Below are 18,936 nucleotides of genomic sequence, written 5' to 3'. Positions count from 1 at the left end.
AGAAACGTTTGCTTTGTCCACATTTTTTAAATTTAAATTTTGTTTGAAATATTTTAAATTCATTAATTATTAATACTGTTATTAATCTTTTTATTTGGCATAAACCATATTTTTTATTTTGATAAACCATATTGAAAAAAAAAACTAATGAATTTTATGCACGGAATTAATTAGGAAAATAAAAATTTATCAACAAACTTTTATTGCATAAAAATTATTTATATTTATTTTTTAAAATAATAAAAATATATGTATTTTATAATTTTTTGTTTCATCAATATCTTTTTTATTCTTAATCAATATCTTTATCACATTTATTAACAAAATGTATAAAAAATGATAAAAATTTATTTGAATAACACCACTTCAAAAGTTATATCTTTTATCATTAAACATATAAATTTGTTTAATTAGATGTTTCTTTACTTAAATATTTTTAAAATGAAATTATTTCTTGGAAAGCGGGAAAAGGAGACAACAAGGTTTATGTCCTCACAAGTAACGTATGATTTGAATCTTGAATTAAATGTTTTCTCATTATTTACTAACAAATTATAACATATAATAAAAAAAAAGAAATTTATAACTTATAAATTATTTATTATAAAATTAATCATCTTACTTTATATAATAATTTATATTAAATAATATTATAAAAATATCTAGACTATTATTATATTTAAATTAAATTCATAATAATATAGCGATATAATTCCTAAATTATATATTAAAAATTTGAAATTATTAAAATTTATAATGAAATTTATATTTTATTTATAATTTTATTTTTAATATATTATTAATGTAAATATATTATTATTGTCAAATGAATAGAAACTAATATAAATATGACTATGTAAAGTAATTTTTAAAAAGTTTAAATTTTAGTTATGATTACATAACAGTTTTTTCTTGACATCATTACACAACAGTTTAAATTTATATTGTTAATGTAATTACATTCATTTTTTATTTCTAATGCATAAAACTAAAAGCATATATACCATAATTTAAATTTAAATAGATTCTTAGTTTAATTTAAATTATGTTAAAATTGTTACACATTTTTTCTAAGTGAAAATAGTTTTTTTATTAAAAAATAATAGTTAATTGATTTATTAAGTTTATACATTTGTTTGTAACTTTTATTAGCATTTGTTTAACTGAAAATCATGAATTTCCAACTCAGCTCCAACTCCATTTTGATGGATTTTGAAGTGGTGGGTCCCTTGGAACGGTAACTGCCACCGTTAGTCTCCGCTTCTATTCTATTCCATTTTTTTGTTTTCGTCTATTGTTCTTCACTTTTCCGCTCACTTTTTTTTTTCCGCGCTCCTTCAATTTTGTTTAGGCAAAACGTAAATATTAACTAAAAACAAATTTTAGTAAAAAAAAAAACAAACTAAAAACAAATCAAAAGTTCAATGTGTGAGTTATTGAACACAAAATAACTCTGGAACATAACTTGATGGGTTGCTTTTTTATTTCTTTAAGGAACGGTATAGTTTGTTTTTTTTTCTTTTTTTTATTCAACAAATAAATTTAAGCGAAAAGAAATCAGATTTTTAAATAAATTTAATTAAAATGTAGCGATAGTACAAAGGATTTTAATGTAAATAATTATTTGACTCGGGATCTTAGTTTAGGAATGTGTAAGTTATTGTAAAAAATTTTATACCTCAATTTAATTTTAATAAATAAAAAATTTAATTATTATCTAATTACAAATTATAATATGAAAAAATTATTAATTCTCATAATATTTATTTTAAAAATCATATTTAAAATCATTTCTAATTAATTAAAAATGTAGAAATATTTATACTCATAGTAAATAAAAATTAAACTCCTTTTTAAATAGTTTTAAATTTATTTTCAAAATTTATTAGTATAAATAAAAATTAACTTAAATATGATTTTAGTCTTTAGTATATCCATTTATGTTTTTAGTTTCTATAACAAGAACGCTATCTTTAATTTTATAAAAGATAGAGTGTGACAAAAGATTAATTCTTGGGATGGAAAGGAGATGTCTATGGCAAGAAGAGAGATTCTTATTAAGTCAATGGTGTAAGCTATTACAACCTATTGCATGAATAAATTTCAAATCCCTCAATCACTTGGAGAGAAACTTCAAAAAATGATGAATTCTTATTGGTGGAGTTCGAGTAGGAGGGGAACCAAAGGGATCGATTGGATGACATGGGAAAAGTTACGTGTCATGAAGAAAAATGGAGTTTGTGTTTCAGAAATCTATTTGCTTTCAATTTGACCATGTTAGGAAAGCAAGTATGGAGGATTATGTCTATGTCGAATGTCTTTCCTTCTAGAGTCTTCAAATCTAAATATTTTCCTAGAATTTTATGGGAGCTACTTTAGGACACAACCCATCATTTCCTTGGGGAAGCATTTTCTCTTCTAAAATTGTCATTAAGTAAGGATATAAATGGAAATTGGACAATGGATCAAATACTGGACTTTGGAATGAGTCGTGGCATGGCTGAGATTGGAGAGCAACCTTGCTCTTGACACTCCTATTATTGACGGCCTTCAAAATCTGAAAGTGGTAGATATTATGGATGTCCTAAGAATTAATCACTCAACTATTTAACCGAGAGATGTGCATGCTAATTTGGAAACACCAATTTTGGATATGTTTGCACAAGATACTATCATATGGCGGTTTGTAAGCAATGGGGATTAGTGTTAGGAGCACGTACAAGCTTATAATGGAGAAGTTTGTTGACCAACCCAGTTTGTGTAGAGAAGGGGATTGGAACTTGATTTGGAAGCTTCATATCCCACCTCGGGTAAAGCTATTTCTCTGGAAGCTGTGCTGTGATTGTCTCCATACAAAGACTAACCTTTGATCTAGAGGAGTGGAGTGCTCTATATATGTTGTGTTCACTTAGCGAAACAAAAATAGAGAATGCATTTCACATGTTTGCAACTTGTCAGGTGAATGAGGGTTGTTGGGAGAAGCTTAACCACAAGCAGCGTGTTGATGATTTTGTGCTCGAGGTTGATAGCCCCATTTTTAAGCTTTTGCAGGGTTTGAGAGATCAACAAAGAAGGAGAGTAGCCATGCTTCTGTGGAGCATCTGGCGTCGACGAAATGAGAAGTTATGGAACAACCAAGCTGAGTTAGATGTTGCTGCTATTCAAAGGGGTGATGACACTACTACAAAAGTAACTTTTTAAGACGCGAAATTTACATCGGTTCTTAAAGAACGGCTTTAGTATAGGACGCGGTGGCATTTTTGTAATTAGGGGGAGAATTTTTGTTTTTAAGGTCGCACATTCTAAGGCGGTTACAAATAACCGCCTTAGAATGTTATCTTAATGCAAGACAACGACGGTCCTTTGAAGTAGCCCGTCTTTGTTCCTGTGTGACCCATACACTAACCCCTCTCTCTGCTGAACCTCACTCTCTCTTTCCACAATGTTGTGCCCTTCACTCTCTCACCTCTCTTTGCTGAACCTTGCTCTCTCCCCTCTCTCTGCTGTGCCCTAACTCTAACCACTCTCTTTGTTGTGCCCTTCGCTCTCTCTTTCCACAACATAGCTGAACCTCAGCTCTCTCCCTTCAAACCTCGCTCTCCCTCAAACCCATCTCTCCCTATCTTAAACCCCTGAAAGTTCCTCGAAACCTCGCTCTCTCGAAACCCACCTCAAACCCCTGAAAGTTCGTCGAAACCTCGCTCTCTCGGCAACGCCCATTGTGTGCAGTGGAGCTCGTGCTGTGAGTACGTGAGAGAGCCTGTGCCTGTGACCTGTGTGGCATCTCCCAGAAGTGTAGCTGCTGTGACCCGCCATGGTCTTCGCAGCTTAGGTCATCGTACCGGTAAGTTTAAGAATCTCCTTAGGGTCTTTAATTTCTGCTACATATTTCCCCCATTTCCTGCATTTATATCCAATCTATACATGCTTGATGGTTTCCTGTTCTAGACCTAGAGAGCTGACACACAAAAATAGCCTAAATACTTCGAGGCCTTGGCCAAATTTTCAAACCAAATAAATGAGAATCTGTTCTAGAATGTTAAGTGAAATATTGAAAAGAATTTTTACTTTCATTGAACCTTAAAAATAAAAATGATGAGTAATGTGGACATGTGGTATCCAAGCTTGTGTATTCAAAACACATGTGTGTGTGAGTGTGTGATTTGGATTCATTCTGGCAAAATCTTAAAATTTTAAAATACAACACAAACATATCAAATGCTTTATTGCATTTGGCATCTCACTTGTACAACCCATCGTTCTGTTTGATGCTTCAAGCATTTTAAACAGTCCTGTACTATAGATCGAGCTGGTTTAAATTCATTATCAATCATTATATGCCTAATTTGTTGTTGTTAGATTAGAAACCACCAATATATATACAACTGGTATCAAGAGCAAAAGAGAAGTGCAGGTGTGTACAGCTCTGTGTTTTGCCCCTAACTGATAAAATTCCACAAAATTGTAGCCTGTAGGTTCAATTTTCAGCATAAAGTTGTTTGTCATGTAATTGGTTACTCCTCTGTTTGGAATTTTATAATTAAACTAGGTAACTGTTCATAAGATAATGGCATGTCTGGGAGGATATCATATACAAAACTCGAATATGAAAAATCAAATAGTAGGATTATTTTAAGATGCTGCAACTACTTAAACTTGGTGGTTCTGAGTGCATTGCATCGAATTAGTGATAAGCAAGCATAAAAGGAAATTATATATGTAGAGTACTTGCAGTTGCAGTTGACTTCAGTTATGGGTGTTCTGCTTGATTTTTCATTCCACTTCTTTTACATATTTATACTACTATAGCTAACAGAAATTCAAATTGTTGTATAGTTAATTATCACTACCAACAAACTAGTGGAATGTTGTAACAAACTCTGGAAGATTCTACAAGCACTTGGAGCCTTCGCTCAAAGCAAGTAAGTGGGCTTCTTACTCACTCTTCTTGGCCTGTTAGTAGCTTCTGCAATGTGGCCTATGTGGTGTTCTGTTGCTGAATTGCTATCACTATCCCACTTATATAGTAAAACATACATAAACAAATGCCAGAAATGCGAGACTCACCAGTGCTTGAATATAATAGCAATATAATAATCCATCCAATCATTGGTCCAGTGTCAATGAGTCAATTTAATATAAAAGCTATACACATACACACACATATTATGTTTGCAGCAAAAATTAAACCTACCCTTTTCATTTCCTTAAATGTGTTAATGACTTGGCCATCACCACCCCAAGAGTTCATGGCAGATAAGGCTAAGGCTTCAATATGAGGCACCAAGTTGCGAAGTGCTTCTAAAGACAGTGACCTCTAAACAAGCTTCCTCAAATTAATCATTCTGTTAGTTTATCCTGTCTGGACGCACGCTGGTTAGGCACACAAATATAGAGTAGCAAATTTGGACTTGGTTGATGTAAGTGAATGAAACAATTAATTTGTTTCCTCTGTCATTCATTTGATAGGAACTGATGTCTAGAGACTAGAATACCCTGCCTATGTGACTTATGCATTGTTGGGAAATACACAAGTCCCACATCAGATGAAATCTAACATGCATGTCCCAATAGTTTTTGCTTTTGTATAAAATGTTAAGTGAAATATTGAAAAGAATTTTTACTTTCATTGAACCTTAAAAATAAAAATTATGAGTAATGTGGACATGTGGTATCCAAGCTTGTGTATTCAAAAGACATGTGTGTGTGAGTGTGTGATTTGGATTTAATGTCTATCGTAGTTTTCACCACATTTTAGAAGTTATCAATCAATATCAGATAGAACCAAAGCATTTAAAAACCCAAAGACAATACCAGACATAGAAATATGTTGATGGTTGTGCGAAAATACAAGGTTAAATTGTAGAAAATTCCACCTTATTCTGATGGCTAAGATTGTGGATTGTTAAAAAATATAATTCTGAGTAATTACTGTACTCTTGAAATATTAAGTCATACCAAAACTATAAAAATGAAAGAATAAAGCATATCTGCCAAAAGAAAATACAGATTTTGCATGGGCCACACAATTTTATTATGTGATTTTTTACAAGAATTACATATGGAGCTGCTGTTTCAGCATACAGCCTATTCTATCTATGTTTATGGTTTTGCACTTCAGTCAATACAAATTATTTACCAAAATACACAGAATGCCAAATGGATTTTTCTTCATAACTAGCAGAAATCTTAAAATTGTTGCACACAGCATGGCCACTTGCTGCATGGTTTACACCATTGCTCCCTTTGCTTCCTTGTATAGTTGATCAATATGATCCTGCAAAATAATGTTGGCAAAGAGTAATGTTTATTTAAGTCATGCACACTCAAACATCTGATTGGAATTTATAGATCAGCATTTGGTGCTAAACATGGAAGCCAAAACTGATGCACATTTGGTACAAACTGTGAATCAAACTAGTAATTCAAAAGGTCAATAGTTATGAAATTTTGATCAAACCACAAGAAGCAAACCTTGTAGTACTTGAGAAATTGTGGTCTCTTCAATTTGAATGTTGGAGTTATTAAATCTCTTTCTATGTCGAAGGGATTTGGTTCTAGATGAATGGCTTTTAGCAGCTCAAATCCTCTAAGCTGAATATTTCTTTCATGTCAAATGTTTGGTAATACAGGCAAAATATGTAACATCCTGGAAATTTCTACCCGGAGTTTTTGGAAATGATGTATTTTGAATGATTATATATATATAAGTATTATTCAGTGTATATGCATATATGTTCTTGGTAAGGGTAGGAATAGTGGGGGCAAGATATGCGGGTTAGGCTAATTAAGGAAGAGAAATCCATAACTGGGAGGTTATGGGTTTATTCCTAAGTAATTAGTTTAAAAATCATCGTTTTGCGTGTGACTTAAAATTTAACGAAACCAACCTCTGAACCACGCTCGGGGTTTTATTCTGAGCGTTTTGATATATATATTGCTTACTTTCGAAAACTGGCCCCGACGGACGCAGAGAAACGCGAGAAACTGGAACCAGAGAAATGGCACGCAAACCGAGGCAGGATTTTAGCGTTTCAAAAGTCAGATTTTTCTCACTTTTGTGGCTGAGTATGGGTCACAGTCAAAAAGAGAAAGTGGGCCCTTCTTGCTCCACTCAAATGGAGACATGTGGCATTGCTTGAATAAAATAATAAGAAAAGAGGAAAAAGCCTTTAAAAACCAAAAAGCAACTCTCTCTCTCTCTCTTCACTCAGCAGAAAATTGCAGAAGCCTTCTCTCTCCCTCTCCCTCACGTTGCCTTTCTTTCTCCCTCATTCTCCATTGAAGCTCCACACAAAGCTCCAACCTTTGGTGCTCATTTCTGCTCCAAATCGCAAAAGGAGGGCACTTTTGGAGTCGTGAAGTGCGTGGCTACGAGTGGGACTTCGAAATTTCAGGTTTGGGTGGACTTCTTTCCCTCTTGATTTTCGTGGGTATGGGGTTTTGGGAGATATTATGGGTAGTCTTGCTAGGTTTCTGCTGTGTGATGATTATTTGTGAAGACATTTGCTGAAAGCTTGTTGAAATTGCCATGTTTGGATGAGTTAAACATACCCATTCTGTTTTAGGGTTTTTGTGATAATGTTTGTGATGTTTATATGCTGAAAATTGCCCATGGAAAACTGTTAGAGATGAAATGTAGAGTTAACCTAGGGTTGGAAAGTGAGAATGTGGTGTTATGAGTGGAAAAAGAGTGAGGCTTTGAGAGTTGGAAGGCTAAGTCTGAATTCTGTGGTAAATGGAGGTTAAAGTGAGTTAATACTAGCTTGAAATGTCATTTAGGACTTGGGAGAAAGCTTGGACTGTGCTAGAGAGAAGAACAAATGATCAAAGTGAACAAAGAGCCATTTCTAGGGCAAAATTGGGTGTTGAGGAGTCAAATTTTGATTCGGTGGGATTTTAGGTGTAAATTCAGTTTGAGCAAGTTTAGATTGATGTTATGGACTGGTGTGAGGTGAGAGTTTGCTTAAAATTTACCTCATTCTAAATTTCACTTTTCAAACCTAGAAAACCCATTGAATTGAGGGGTTTTGGACACCTAGATTTTGTGTTGCTGTGGTTTGAAGCTTGGCTTTGGTTTAGACATGTTTGATACATGATTTGGGACTTGTAGGATTTGATTTGAGCAAGATTGGATGAGGGGAAGTGTGATTTTCGAAATCTGCACTTATGCAGAATTTTGCTGTCAAAATAGGTGCAGCAGGATTTTAGCTTGGTGCAGAAAATGCTTGTGTGTGGTTGACTGTGGAAAGAGTAGTACATAATGAGTTCTAGATGTTTGCTAGTAGATCCCAACGGTCACAATGTAGGCTTATTCACTATAGACTTCCATTAAAATTTTGGAGTCGATCCAACGGTTAACGAATTGGATCGAAGGAATTGTTACTGTGGTCTTTAAGTGAGAAAAACTGTGATTTTGGTTGGTGTGTTGAGCAGAGTTTTCTGCCTTTGCCCTGTTTTGCTTGGCTGTGATAGCTTGTGCTGTTTGAATGTTGTTTTGATTGGATGTTGTGGAAGCTTGGGAGGATTGATGGGGACCCGGTGTTGAGAGAAACGAGGATATGGGCTACGTGGGAATACGTGAGCTCAGATGGAGGTGGGCAACAGGGGATGGTGGGTTTATGCGCGCATTGTGGATGTGGAAAACTTGTTGTGCACCATCGCCCGACCGCCACCTAGTACCACATGTGATGGGTACCCCATAATCCTACAAGCTTGAGATGAGGAAGTGTTGAAGGGTGAAACTTCCTACTTTTATTGTTGACCACAGAGTGGTACCTGGAGATATGTCGCGGGGGTCAGGAGACCTTGGGGACGTCAGGTGGGGTGCTATTGCCCAAAACCAAGCTTGACCAATCCCGACCCAACCCGGGCATAGTCGGTCAGTGAGAACCTGTGATGTACCTAAGCAGGCGAGCTCCTGGCAGTCAACAGATAAAAGGAACAAAGACCACAAAGCAAGGGGGCTTGTGGTGGCTGGCCAGCTGTGAACTTTGATTGATATGTGGGTTATGGCCTCTAGTAATCGATTACCAAGGGTGGGTAATCGATTACAAGGCTAAAAAATGAAGACAGGAGGCTAAGATGGTCTCTGGTAATCGATTACCACGGGGTGTAATCGATTACCAGGCTTGAAAACGAGGTCAGGAAGCTAGGGAAGCCTCTGGTAATCGATTACCAAGGGGTGTAATCGATTACCAGGCTTAAAAAGGGAACTGGGAGATGGTGGAAGCCTCTGGTAATCGATTACCAGCCTGTGTAATCGATTACACAGAGGAATGGGTCACTGGTAATCGATTACCAGGCATGTGTAATCGATTACACAGTGCATTATTGCATATTTCATGTCCTGAGGCTGTGTAATTCAAGTTTAGCCTCTGGTAATCGATTACCAAGGCTGTGTAATCGATTACCAGAGATGGAAAGCCTTAAAATACCCCTTTTACTTGCATGTAGTGGTTATGAGACAAATGGTGTGCAGTGTAGTTAGATTCTTGTGAAAGAGTCTACCCCTTTCTTTTCTTTCTTGTAGATCATGATGGCGACGCAGCTAATCCGTGATCGAGTAGAGATGGAGTGCCTAGAGGGAGCTTGGGAGACCCTCGAAGGCAACACAAGGTGCCGATTTCGGAGCACCATTCGATTCACGGCTACTTCTTTGGTGCATCCAGATGAACCTGCACGGACGCTTCAGCGTACGGTGGAGTGGACAGCTCCTTGGATTAGTTTTGTGTATTTTTGAGGGTGGGCGTATCTAGGACTGACTGTTAGGTTTACTCTTTTGTTTTATATGGGTAGACTTGATGTATAGGAATTTGATTATTGTATACATGTGGCTGAAGCCACCACTATGGACACCTTTGCTCTGGATGACACTATATATTTTGTAAAACTCCCATATTTTGGACAACTTTAAATGATGAATGCATTTATAATCGATCTTGTTATTTGAAAAGAAAGCATTAGCAACTTTATTTGTAAAAGAGTTTATCGACCGTATTTTATTCTTTTATTTTCATGTGACGACCTAAAGTAATGGCTGGTACATTCTTCCTTTTGAAACAGCAAAATAATTTAGAGAATTATGAGCGGTAAGAAAGAAATGACTCCGAATAGAGTTGTGAACTGGCCATTCAGGACTTTATAGTGAGGATTTTCCTTCTAAACCTAGTTATGGTGAAAAGAGAAAGAAATGAAAAAGAAAAAGAAGAAAAAAAAAATTTACCATGGTTTTTGTTATTTAAATTATTTCTATTAAACCAGTCATTAATTTAGGGACGCCACAATTGGTGGTATCAGAGCAAAAGTTGGATTCTAGTGAACCTGTTATGGTCTTGCTGTGTGAATGCTGTGTATCTCTGAAACTTGAGAGTAGGTTTCGGGGAGTGACGTTAAGTTACACATTGTGTGTATTTCTGCCTTATTGTCTTGAGCATGGATGTGTGACTGATTCATAGGGTTGTTGTGTGTATAAGTATGTATAAAGAGAATGATGTTGTTATAACTATCATAGCCTGTGTGGTACACTCTCTCCTTAGGATTTCTTGGGTGCTAATAGTTTCCCTACAGGATAGGTATGGCAGGACGTGGTAGGGATCAGAACCGTGATGTCCTTGACCGCATCACCGCTGTGCTGGAAACTCTAGTGCAGGAACGTGATGTGGAGCCGGCGGAGTATCGGGGACTCATGGCTTTCCGTAAGAACCACCCGCCAAAGTTCAGTGGAGACTATGATCCGGAAGGTGCTAGGTTATGGTTAGCTGAGACGGAGAAGATTTTTGAGGCGATGGGTTGCCTTGAGGAGCATAAGGTCCTTTATGCAACATTTATGCTCCAAGGGGAGGCCGAGAATTGGTGGAAGTTCGTGAAGCCTTCATTTGTTGCACCTGGAGGCGTAATTCCTTGGAATGCCTTCAAGGACAAATTCCTGGAGAATTACTTCCCGCGAGATCTCAGGAAGCGGAAGGCGAGGGAATTTCTGGATTTGAAGCAAGGAAACATGTCTGTTGGGGAGTACACGACTAAGTTTAATGAGCTTCTGCAGTATTGGCCAGCTTTGCTCTGGATGACACTATATATTTTGTAAAACTCCCATATTTTGGACAGCTTTAAATGATGAATGCATTTATAATCGATCTTGTTATTTGAAAAGAAAGCATTAGCAACTTTATTTGTAAAAGAGTTTATCGACCGTATTTTATTCTTTTATTTTCATGTGACGACCTAAAGTAATGGCTGGTACATTCTTCCTTTTGAAACAGCAAAATAATTTAGAGAATTATGAGCGGTAAGAAAGAAATGACTCCGAATAGAGTTGTGAACTGGCCATTCAGGACTTTATAGTGAGGATTTTCCTTCTAAACCTAGTTATGGTGAAAAGAGAAAGAAATGAAAAAGAAAAAGAAGAAAAAAAAAATTTACCATGGTTTTTGTTATTTAAATTATTTCTATTAAACCAGTCATTAATTTAGGGACGCCACAAAATATATCATAAAACTAGAAACTGGAAGCATATGATAATGAATTATATATACATACTTGGTGTTTCTGACCAGTGCTGTTGAACTCATCCAAAATGTGTTTTTTTATTATTTTAATATTGAATTATGAGAGTTTAAAATATCTGTGAAGTGTAATTTGAGGCTAAATTTCATGAGAAGATTATTGACTAGTCAATGATGGTCAGCCATCTGGTTTTTCTTTTTAAAGCAATGATACATCCTGTTGCATGTGATTTTTAAATTATGTCAGAAAGAAATAGAATGCATCACCAGCTGAGGCCTGTGGTATATATTGAGCACTCACTATTATTTTGCCAACAATGTTTTCATACTCTTCTGCTTGCAATATTAAGCAATATTGACATTGCTTTTACAGAAATAGCTTAATCATGAACTTCAGTACTTATTCAATAAATGTATTACAGGGAATTTTGGTTTGCAACAAACTTTTAATCTCTTCTCTAGTTAAGATGAAAATGAATAGGCTATAGAGAGAGAAAAAAAACATTTGAATTATAATAATAAGTAATAATAGCTATTACAACAACAACAATAATACACAATAACTTATCTTCATGATGATCATAAAATAACAATATTTAATCAAGAATCAATGTCCTTACACTACACCATCAACAGTCAAGGAAGTTTCAGCAATATTTGTTGCAACAATGATTCGTCTACAATTTGGAGGTGGAGGACTAAATACGCACACCTGAAAGATTATATAATAAATGCATGAGTTTCAACGACAACAATAATAACAATAGCTTTACCCCACTAGGTGAACTCGGTTACACGCATGCGTATCAAATGCATCAAAAAAATTATAATGCCTCAAACTTTATTTTCTGGGATAAAATATCTTAAACACCAACCATTGTATATTTAAGGTTTTCCCCCATATGGAAAGGAACAATTATGAGTGTTAATTACAAGCTAAGGAATATGATTTGACATGTAATATGAAACAAACAAGGTAAGCAACAAGTTAAAAGAGGAATGAACTAAGATAAATACACTCAAGGCAGTTTCACAATTCACACCTAAGCCAACAACAATCTTCAAATGCAAATTAGTCAAGTTTTCTATAGACAGAACTAAAAAGAAAACTAAGAATTAGGTATAAGAATGAAATTAAAATGCCCTTCCAAATATTCTCACAATTGCTGTTTCTTTTATCTGAAGTATCAGCATGCACCATCACATCAGTTTATAGAATTTTGATTGTATTTGGAACCTAGAGTGAGTAACTACTTGCCTGCAATTCAGGGGGCAAAGAACCATGTAGGGGGAGGATTATAGCATCCATGCAGGAACCTTCCTCGAGAGCACGAACCTTATCTTCTAACTTAGATACCAACTTCTCTATGTCATCCTACATGAAGATCATTGAAAGATGTTCAATCATTGCATTGCATCATATCAGAAACCGAGGGATTTAGGATACAGATTAGTTCTGGAAAACAAATACTTATACGCACAGAAACAGGAAATCTCTCTCGGGAAACTTCAAAACAGAAAAAGGGCTATTTCCCCTAAATAAGTTATAATCAAAACACATACTAAGATTTACATTGTGGAGTAGAAAAGTATACAGTAAATAGCACATAACAAAAATGTTTACCTGTCCAGTCATGAATATTAAAATATCCCCTTCCGGTTCACGAATATGTATATCTACAAAACCAATATCTAGTCAATCACTAGAAATAAAAAAAAATACAGCTAAAGGAAATAATACATCTGAAACGGTGTTAATGACTTGGCCATCACCACCCCTGAATGGCTTTTAGCAGCTCAAATCCTCTAAGCTGAATATTTCTTTCATGTCAAATGTTTGGTAATACAGGCAAAATATATCATAAAACTAGAAACTGGAAGCATATGATAATGAATTATATATACATACTTGGTGTTTCTGACCAGTGCTGTTGAGCTCATCCAAAATGTGTTTTCTTGCTTTAAGATTATCACATAAAGATTTAAAATCATGAGTCAAATTGTGCATTTTTGCCCAATAATTTTAGTACCATAAAATATCCAATTGATCGATCCGTAATGCAGACTGTTGAGATCATCAGTCAATTTTATATTTTGTGTGTTTAGCGAAATTTTAGTACCATAGAGTATTTTAGTACAATAATTTTTCAACTAAGGTAATGCAGAGTATCCAATTGATCGATCCGTAAAATGTTGCAATTTGAAAGTTAGCTTAGTACCAAAAATATGTCATGGTACATGTAATTTGACTTTTTCAGACTGTCACAAACAAGTATATCCAATCCAACCCATCTTGAAAGCATGATATCACATGCAAAATCATAGTATAGTTTCTGTTGCATATATTTTTAATTGTCCTTGCTTAATTACGTAAGTTAGGGTGGCGCCTAATACAAAATAGGTGAGATTCTGATTCTGATTCTGCAAATCAATATGACTCACCCAAAACATCTCTATTTAAATCGTACTTATGTAGTAATAACAAAGTGAAATATTATTATTCATTATAAAGAGAATAATACTATGATTTATCAGCAAAGGAATCCTCTGAAAACATCATAATGGCTGACACAACTAAACACCGACTGTAGTAGTTCCTTGGCTGTTTTTGTTTATAAAGATTACATAATTGTGGGTCAAGTCTTTGGGACCGTTCTACCTTGTTTGTGTCATTCCTCCACTTGCAATTTTTTTTTTGTCATTTTGCTAAGAAACAAGTGAGGTTTCCTAAGATATGGGATTATTTTTATAATAAGCTGGTGGTCCATTCCATTATGAGCCGCCAAAGCCCCAAAGACTCATAATGGAATTGTCTCAGTCACCCATGTTAGCACTACAACTGCCAAATGCTTGTGTAATGTAATCAAGTACAATAATTTCTTGCTTTAAGATTATCACATGAAGAACCAGACCTATAAGTAATCAACATAAAAATAAATACTGTACATGCTTGTATAGTGGGTCCTGGGGACTTTTATTTTTATTTTTTTTCTGATCTGTGGGGGACTTATATATATACTTGATGGGGTACAACTCATCATGTTGATAAAATTAAAAATATCATGATTTTTTCTGTTTTGCCTCCCTTATTTTTATAAGAAAAAATATATTCTAGGTTCCTATGATTTTACGTTGACAAAAATATATTCTAGGTTCTTATTAATGAAAAACTATGATCAAGTGTTGAAAATGTGACAAATTGAATGTGATTTGTATGGAGTAAACTCTAATTTTTTTCGTTTAAATTGTAAGCGTTTTTTAACTTAAAAAAATAGTATTTTATTCCCTACTTTGCAAAATATGATTTAGTTTAGTCTATTTTAGTGTAAAATGACCATAAAAATATACTTTAGTCCTTACCATCTTTGACACTGCAGGCCTAGGTAGCCTCTTCTCCTTCCAATCAACCCCACGACGTGGAGCAACTTCCCGCCTCGAACTTCCAAGTTGGTGAACAAATTAGTTTGCATCAAGGAGTGGCCGTTTGTCAACAAGGACATTGGAGTCAAGAAACCAGGTTACTTAAAAAATTACTTTCTTTTACTCAAATTAAGGTTGCCTTAGTGTTCAACAGACGTTGTGCGTTCGACATAACTTAACCTTGTTTTGTTGTTGTTGTTTGGTAATGGTGGTTGCAGGGAACATATTCGAACAACAGCTAATACATACTTCACTGGGCTGCAAACGGGTCAGTGTGTATTTGTTGATTTTATCTGCTTGATGAATGCTCATATATAGTTGTTACTTAGGGTGATGTTGTTTAAGTAAATTCAGTTGAATGGATTGAAGATTATTTATGTTCATGTTAACAATTTTATATTTTGTGTGTTTAGGGAAATTTGTGTTTGCCTGCATTTATGTGTTTACAATGTATATGTAATTTTATTTTTAGGTGTAGTAGATATAATACTGTAGGTTTTGGGAACAACAAAGAATCTAAGTAAAAGACTTAAGTTAGGGATTATTAGACAAACATAGGTAGTATAAATACAAGCATTGTACAAAAATCCACAAACCTGATCCCACAAATTTGTAATTACTAGAATGATGAGTTCCCCAGTTAAATAACAACAACAAAACCAAAAATATAAATTAAAAAACCACGGAAGAAAATTTGGACCAAATATTGAGAGTTCTAACTTCCAAATCTCCAATCGGACACCAAATACGTAACTTATCTCGCATTATTATATGAGTTTAATGTTTATCTATTAATTTTATATTATCATTCTAATTATATATTATTATTTAAAACATTTTTAAATATTTATTTTAAAAATTAAAAAGTTATTATATATAATAAATCGCTACCAACGTATCATTCATTATATATGGGGATGTGGCACTTTCATATATTCAATTTTTACAAACAAAAATAAACATATAATTAAAATTGTTACAAAATTTAATAGTCAAGATCTCCCATTGAAGACCTTGAGCTTAAACACTCTCTCTAATAGTAGTATTTTACATAAAAATAATAATAAATAATGATATTCATACTACAATTCTTACCACAAATTATACCACAAGTACCACATCGGCAAAATATTTAAATCTTAATGTGAAAAAAAAAATCTCATCCCTTAACAAGTCAAAATTTACTTTTTAAATCTAAGAAAACAGGTTAGAAAAAAAATCAAATTTTAATGGAAAAAAAAGATAAAAATGGAATGAGTTTTGTTTGTTTTAATCATATTTGTTATTTTTTCGTTAAGATTTGATTTTTTTATTTTATTTTTGTTGACTAGGGATGAGATTTGTTTTTTTTTCATTAAAATTTAAATATTTTGCTGACATGACAATTGTATAATTTGTTGTAAAAGTTGTAATATGAATATCATTATTAAAAATAATCAAAGAAGAGAGAATCTTCATAAACATGATCGGTCAACATAATTAATTATCCATAAAATTAATAAATATTTTGTAAATAACATGTAACGAATAATATCGATGATATTCTCAGGTAACAAATGTTATATCGACAAATATTTCATCATAGGCACTTTTTATGTAAAATACTACTATTAGAGAGAGTGTTTAAGCTCAAGGTTATGTAAAATATCATTATTTTTTCACATTAAAATACTACTATTTTGCCGAGCTGGTTATTGAAGACCAAGCTGTATCTGTGATTCCAAATAGTCAAGGACAATGCTATCCATAAGACCTCCCATTGTTTTTGCTTTTGACAAGTGGATAGTGATTACACCTTTTTCTATATTTGCAAAAAATTAAAAGGAATGCATGTGTCAATGACATAATGACAGACAACAGAGAAAGTTACGGTACTTTTATTAGTCAGCAGCACACAAGAAAGAGCGAACATTGTGTAGCACATTGAGTAAAACTATGATGCAAAATGAAACTGCCACTGTGAAAAGGAGCACACATCACAACACATGATATTCTTGAGCCAAAGCCAAGTAAAAAAAATGATGTCTTGTATGCAGCTCTGCATGTCTACTTGTCCATCCCCGAATACACATCTATTACGTATCCTCCATAAATTCCCTCTGTTAGATGAAGAGACTCCCTGGAATTGCTAAAAATGTGCATCTGCTGTCCCTGGAAAATCCATATTTTGTGACTTTTCTGGCATGAAAACAAAATGTGATCCATTGACTTTGCTTTTAACAATGTTCAATACATCAATCAGTCATTATCATATATAATACACAAAAATATTCCAGCCATTAACTTAAAAACAGTAATCAAAGTCAAACTACCCGTGCGTGTTTTTACATCTACCTCTAATCAATTTTTTTTACCTGATTGATGTATTAAATTATAGTTTAAAATTAACAGTACACATAACTTTGTGCGACCTATGCTATTGCCTATACCAGAACAGCACCCAAAAAAGCAAGCTAAGAAAAAGCCCAATCAGTTTTATTTCCAAAGCCATGATCAAATTAGGCTTCCTCTTTTCTTTTCTTGTTTAGGCTTCTGTTAATAGAACCAATTAGACACCTATGAACAGGTTATTAACCAATTAGACACCTATATATGAACAGGTTATTAACCAATTGAACAAAGTTGCCGTCTCTCTGTAAGAGGTTACTTGTTCCACCTTGCTCTCACTACATACACTGCGACCATTGTTCTCAATAATAACAACCCTTGAAACTGTCAACACCACAAAATAAATTATACGTACGAGAGATTATAACTTTTTAATTATCTAATTATTGTATCTTATCAATCTTGCAAATGTTGAAAGCATTTCAAACGACTTAAATTGCCCCAGCTGTCATCAACCTTATCTAGGTGCATTGGTGTAAAGGGTTATTGAAATTGACAATAATAATGTAAGAAGTTAAATGAAGTATATTTTGTATACTTTGGCTTTTTTTTTTTTTTTTGCACTGCAAAAATCTGATAGTATTAATAAAACTTCAGTACTAGATGTACTGAAAATGATATATAATTACAAAGGCATATTCTGCCTACCCCATCTGCAAAAAATCTCATAAGATGAGAACCCATACAACAAAATTCTAAGACATTTCTTACTTTGATAAGATATTTTGGCCTGTATGACTTAAGATCAAATTGACAATACTAGTTTGGATATTGGAGATATTGCTTGTTTATAATAATGCAAGTGTTATATATATAAAAAAAATACACCACTAATTAAAAATATCATGGATAATTTTATTGCAATGTTGGGCATTGGAATGTGAAATACTACTAAAATCATGACATGACCAATAAGAGATGGATGCAGAAAAGTACAATTGAGGTACTGCTGCATGCTTTGAATTTGGCAACTAAAAAGTTTCTTAGTATTCATTCATTCATATGAAACAATTACTTCGAGTGTTCTGTTGGGGTTTGTGTTAGGAATTGTTCCCTTGAAACAGTATGTTATGTTTCAGAGATACCAAGCACTACCGCTAGCATGTGGCACTTTTCTTTTTTTGGGGTCAGGGATTTGACCCTATGGGATTCGATCCTAGTAACTATATTAACTACATAGGTCCTAAAAAATTAAAATGGACCCGATCCCATTTGATATTTTTTTATAACTCCTCACTGTTTAATTTGAACATGTGAAGTTATGACTTATGAGTGAACCAAGGACTGACAGCTTCGGAAAAGAAGCGAAGAAGAGTAGCCCCCATCTCCTACTACTATCTACAAAATTCATTATATTTGTTGAAGTGCGCGTATAATTGTTGGATACCCAACTAGAACCAATTAGACACCTATGAGCAAGGCATAAAAAAAGGGAAAATATAGGCTTAATAAAAAATTATTAGGTAGTTTAAGATTATTATTAGTCTCTGCTAATAGAACCAATTAGACACCTATGAACAGGTTATTTACCAGTTGTGTTTCCTGTTTTCTTTTCTTGTTTAGGCTTCTGTTACTTGCCTGTACATTACAATGCCTGTGCTCTGATGTGAAGAAAGGTGCCATA

General features: G+C 33.9%; 1 long non-coding RNA gene across 1 annotated transcript; it reads right to left on the bottom strand.

The window, feature by feature from the left end:
- Positions 1 to 6,141: 6,141 nt before the first annotated feature.
- LOC106798892 (uncharacterized) lies at positions 6,142 to 13,491 on the bottom strand. Its single transcript, XR_005891451.1, has 3 exons — positions 13,414 to 13,491; positions 6,475 to 6,594; positions 6,142 to 6,277 (listed from the first exon to the last, which is right to left on the bottom strand). It is a non-coding gene; the product is annotated as an uncharacterized lncRNA (long non-coding RNA).
- Positions 13,492 to 18,936: the final 5,445 nt, after the last annotated feature.

Source organism: Glycine max, chromosome 5, assembly GCF_000004515.6.
Source record: "Glycine max cultivar Williams 82 chromosome 5, Glycine_max_v4.0, whole genome shotgun sequence".
NCBI lineage: Eukaryota > Viridiplantae > Streptophyta > Magnoliopsida > Fabales > Fabaceae > Glycine > Glycine max.
This window is presented reverse-complemented; position numbering and strand designations above follow the sequence as displayed.